Below are 6,066 nucleotides of genomic sequence, written 5' to 3' on the forward strand. Positions count from 1 at the left end.
AGATTGCCCCAGTGGCCACAAATCATTCCCCTCTCTCTATCCACACCCTCTTGAAATGTGATTTGCAGCACTTTCTATCAAGAAATTGATTCTACTTCCCATACTAATTCTGCGCTTTGCCAGAGAATTTGCTTTGGCCAATGGGACAATAGCAAAGGGAACTCAAGAAGAGGCTTTTGGGCATCTGTCTGCTATTATGTGAATTATGGTCAGCCATGCCAACCCACAGAATCATGACAAATAACAACTGTTTGAAGTTTTTGTTTGTTTGAGACAGAGTCTCGCTCTATCACCCAGGCTGAAGTGCAGTGATATAATCATGGTTCACTGCAGCCTTGAACTCCTGGGCTCAAGTGATCCTCCTGCCTCGGCCTCCCAAAGCACTAGGATTACAGGCACGAGCCATTGTACCTGGCCCTGTTTGTAGTTTTAAGTCACTAAGTTTTGAGATGACTTGTTATAAAACAAAAAGTAACTGATTTATTCATTGAAGTATTTGACACCTACTCAGGTGCCAAAGGAACTGGATTTTTCTGTCTGGGTCTGAATTTCTTAATTAATAGAATGGTATGATTTGTATATTATAGAATGATATATAAATAAAATCCATACAAAGCTGAAGCACCGTATAGTGCAATTTAAATAAGGAGTCACATTCAAAGATATAATGGTAAAGCAAACAAACAAGCAAACAAATAAATAGATAAAACTAAAAGCAACTAAAATATTTTATGAAATTTATGGAGAAAATGTCAAAGGGGAATTATATTAGTGTGCACTATAAAACTTTTTCAAATCCTCTAGCCTGTTTTTGTCTCTTAATATCTCCCATATTTGCCACCTGTGCTGACATCTCTCTTCTTTATTCTGAGATCTCCAAAAATTTTTTCACCCTATGCCCATGCCCATAACTGTTTGAATTTATTTATTTTCCCTCTTCTTTCTAGAGTAACTCCCTGCCTTTTCCAATATAAATTAGCAAGCAGGCAAGTACACCCCTATACTTTTCAACTTGCCCATTTCCCTGAAACTGAGTATCAATTGGCATCAGAAACACGGTTGGAAACATAGAATAATACTTTCAGAAGTGTGTGTGGGGAAGTGGGGGGAGGAACCATGAGCTATGAGGAAGTCTATGAATAGTCACATAAATAAATAAAGACACCAGTACAAATATGCTTCAGTTTAAACAAAGTGACTGAGGTGGTTATGGCAAATTGGTTTTAAAACTTTCTGAAAAAATAATAATATAGAACTAAGGCCAGGTGTGGTGGCTCATACTTGTCATCCCAGCACTTTGGGAGGCTGAGGCGGTCAGATCACTTGAGGCCAGGAGTTTGAGATCAGCTTGGGAAACACATGGTGAAACTCCGTCTCTACAAAATACAGAAATTAGCCAGGCATGGTGGTGTGTGCCTGTAGTCCCGGCTGTTTGGGAGGCTGAGGAGGGAGGATAGCTTGTGCCCAGGAGGTTGAGGCTGCAATTTGCCAAGACTGTGCCACTGTACTCCAGCTTGGGTAACAGAATGAGACTCTGTCTCAGAAAAAACAAACAAACAAACAAACAAACCACCTAAAATTCCAGATGATCTCAGCTAAATATAGGAATTACTGGTAATTGTAGAGTGGGGTGGGAGAGTAGGTTATGACGTAAGTCTTGATATTGATAGAGAAACACATTTACATTGTTTTGTTTAAAATCTAAGGAAAAATACCAGAGTAGCAGATTAATAAATATAACTTCCTTAACTTCTTAGCCACCAGAATGGGAAAAATGTCAGATAATTCAATTAATCCAGTTAGAGATGGAAAATACTTCAACTGGATTAACTTTAAACTCATCAATTTAGGATGAATTATCTTCATATTATTTGGGCTTTTATGTAGACAAATATTTTTAAATCTTCAGATAAATATTTGTAATCTATTTCTTATGATTTCTGCACATTTTCTTTAGCATTTATTTCAGATGTGTTTTTACACATTGCTATAGATTATGAGCATAATTAATCTTAGCTTTTATATTTTTAACATTTTTATATTTATTTAAAATAGTGGTTTATTTTGCAGATTTATCTATCACTTTTAGTGAAATTTTTAATGATTATGAGAGATTTTTGTGGGCTTTCTAAGTATATAATTTTGTTAATAAAAAATAATGACAATTCCCCTCCTTCCAATATTTATTCCTCTTATTTCTATTTCTTATTTTAAGAACCAGCCAGAATATTCTGAAAAATTTTATTTAATATTTATGATGGGACAATCTTTTATCTTTTTGAATTTTAATGGAAATGCCTTTGGTGTTTCACCATCAAACATGATATTGACTCTTGGCTAAAGAGAGATATATTTATTAAATTAAGAAATGATCCCTTTTTGGCCAAAATTTTAAAGAATTTTAAAATATTAGTCAATGTTGAGTATAGAATTTTAAGTTGTTCTTTAAAGCAACCAAAATAGCTTTGAAATATATTTTAATATAACTTGAATGTGTCCAATTAGATTAAAACTCTTTTATAAGTAGTATACAGTTTAATTTTCTATAACATGTAGAAAATTTATAATAAACTGCAATGTGCAAGTACAACACGAAGTTTTCACTCCTAGTCTTTCATTTAAGCTTAAATAATAACTCAAATTCACGCTTTTTAATATTATGCTTATTCAATTATTTTTGAATTTCTGTCACAATTTTTTCCCTGTATATTATAATACATCACAGTTGATTAATGCAGAAAGCTCTGACAGATATTTTAGTGAGTTGATTTGTACCTCTTAATGTTTGAAATTTATATAGTTGGTTGACAGCCTGGCTAAGGCAATAAAATACTGAGAAGTAAAAATACAAGCTCATTCTTAGTTAACATATGTTTTCTGTATCAGCATCATAAAATTCCACATTTGCAAATTTTGTTCATATGCTGAAGTTTTATTGGAAGTAACAAATTGTTGTCACATGAATTTCTCTGAGTTAAAAAGTGACACTCTAAAGACCTAGTTTTCTGCAGAGCAGTATACAAATTTGGCTAAACAGTTTTCTTACAATTATGTAAAAATAACAAACGAGGCTTAGAGGGAAACAGACTGAAAGGAAATGTATCAAAATGTGTTTCCTCTCCCTCATGTCTCAGCCTAGGGGTACTATCCTCCTGGCAGTCTCTGTTGACACTCTAACTGGATTGCGCGCCCCTCCTATGTGCTTTTGGCCCCTTCTTCCTCTGTCACACTGTGGTAGTGGTGCATGGCAGATCATGTCCCCCAGGTACTGTCAGTTCTAGGAGTGAAGGGACTGCTTTGTGCATGTCCTTATCATCTGTCTACTGCTCAGTTAACATTTGCATGGGGAATAGATCCATGAATGAATGAATGCATGGATGTTTGACTGTTACGCTATGGACATTCACAAAACATTAATAGCTCAAAATTTGTGTTTCTATTTTCCAAATTCCCTTTAACATACACATTTTATAATGTTTGGTTTTCATGTGAACGAGAATGTGCAAAGGCAAGCATCAGAATAGCAGAATATCTTGAAAAGAGATTTGTTTTTTTCTTTCTGAGATGCAATTTTTATTCCAATACCACCAGCCATGAGGGAGGCATATTATTTCCTGCTTTCTGCTTTGCTGGGACCTCACTGCCTGGCCCTCTTGTGGTGGGGTAGGATAAGGGCATTTTACTTGTTCTTACAAGAGAGATGTAGGAGGTAATAGCACGTGTCACTTTCAGGTCAAAGTATTGCTGGTGTGAGCCCCTCCAGAGCTTACTTCCCCTTAGCCACAGTGACCAGAATATTCCAGATATTGCTGTCAGCCAGGTTCTCAGCGTGAGAACCTCATGAAGCATACTTTCCTGCCAAATGGAGATGGATGTTATGTGAGCGAGCAGTTAACCTTTGTAATGTAAAGTCACTGAGATCTGGGGAGAGCCTGATACCGAATGATAAGTTAGTTTTTCCCAGTTGATACTCTGTGTGGCAAACTTCTTCCTTATGCCTTATTCAGAGATAGTCACTGAGTTCTAGAAACTAGTAAATTAAGCACAGAAAAATGAATTCTCTCTCTAAAGATGGAATACAATTTAAATGCTAAAAGATTAGAAAAGGAAGTACTTCTGCTTTGCAATCCCTGTACCAAGTTGGAATGCCTTGTAGGCTTATGTCCTGAGGCTCTCCTTTTTCTTTCCTTCAGAGCCAGTTAGACCAACAATCTTACCTAATTGGTTAGAATTAGATACAATTCTTGACTGTGACATTTGGGGTCTTTTGAACATTTTCAAGTCCAGTGGCTGTAATATCGGGAAAAAAAAAAAAAAAAAAAAAGACAGAATGTGGCCAATCACATTACTTCAGGGTTTTTTTTTTTTAGCCCTAAATGTCAGTAGCTAGATTGATACATATCACTCTCTGAAGTACAGGCCATAAAACTAGGAGTTATAAATGTCAGTTTTGATGTGTGTTTTAGTGCCTTCAAACATTCCCAGTGGCGGAAACAAGCAGGCTGTTAATACGGAAGCTCCTTGCATTACACAGGGACCTACTAGGACTGGCAGTAATTGGTAACACTTGGAAAATCTATGAGGAAAGCAGCTCCCAGATCACTGAAAAACTCTTGGGCTTAAAATCAGAAGATCTGGGTCTGAGGATCAGCCATTTCATTTTGTGTGTTACGCTACTGTATGAGCAACTTTGAGAGCTTGGGGAAATCTCTTTACGTACACCTCAGCTGTCTCGTCTGTTAAATACCAGGCAAAAAGTGTTCTTAAGAAAAGTGCATGAGATGATGTGAAAACTCAGAGCTAGCTGGGCTCAAAAGAGTTAACTTCACTCCTAAGGTGGGGTCCATGGATCATGTAGCTGACCAGGAATGATAGCAGATGTAGATGCATCCAGATAGACCTCTTGGCTAAATCATGACTAAAAAATCCCAAAGGGTGAGTATCAAACAGGGGTCATTTTTCATTTTTGGTGTTGGTGCAGGGATCTCTCTCAAAAATAAATGGCAGGCAGACATAATGGCTGATGCCTGTAATCTCAGCATTTTGGGAGGCCAAGGTGGGAGGATCGCTTGAGCCTAGGAGTTTGAGACCAGCTTGGGCAACATAAAGAAACCTCATCTCTATTTCAAAAAAATAAAAAATAAAAAAAATAAGGTAGGCATGGTGGCATATACCTGTAGTCTCAGCTATCTGGGAGGCTGAGCTAGGAGCATCACCTGAGCCCAGGGAGGTTGAGGCTGCAGTGAGCCATGATCTTGCTACTGCACTCCAGCCTAGGGGACAGAGTAAGACCTTGTATCAAAATAAAATAAAAGGAAACTGTCCATCACATAAGTGGCTTACACATCGATATGTTGTGGCCATGCCTCAGCCCAGGTGCTCTAGGGACTCTTTCCACTCTGGGCAATAAGGGCAAATTTGCATCCATACCTTTGGTCTTTGAGGGGGAATGGCTCACAGTCTTCCTGGTTTGGGAACCTGCAGATAATGAGGAGCCCTGCCCACCACAGAAGCATTTCCACAGTGTGAATGCCTGGAAGCATGGTGCTAATGTTTTAGCCAAATCCTCTGGCTCTACCTGACCATTCCATGCTTGGAGTCTCATCAGTCAACTCTTATCTCAAATTCTGACATATACTAAGTTAGGCTAACTAAGAGGGGTGCTTAAATTTGGAGCAGAAATCACCTTGAGGAGTAAATTTGGAATTAGCATCTTGGTACAGGCTCCAATTAAACAGTCCCTGACCACAAGTGATGGAGCGTGAGTCTGGAGTATGTTTTTCAAATCTTCATAATTTAGTGTTTATAGGTATTCATAGAGATTTTCTAGGAAAAAGAAGACTGACCAGCAAGGGATTATAGTTTGCTTTGCCCTCTGTTAGACTTCCTTATCTCAGGGCTTTATTTTATTGGGTTGCAAAAAATCTGTCCCAATAAATATTTGTTTGATCTTTTAAATTTGCTTTCCAAAAATTTCCATTCAAATATAGCCAAGAAAAAGATTCTTTAGGGTTTTCTTCATATGTGTGTATCAAGATAAAGATAATACAACCTAGAATCCTCAAA

Source organism: Macaca fascicularis, chromosome 3 (assembly GCF_037993035.2).
Source record: "Macaca fascicularis isolate 582-1 chromosome 3, T2T-MFA8v1.1".
Taxonomy (NCBI): domain Eukaryota; kingdom Metazoa; phylum Chordata; class Mammalia; order Primates; family Cercopithecidae; genus Macaca; species Macaca fascicularis.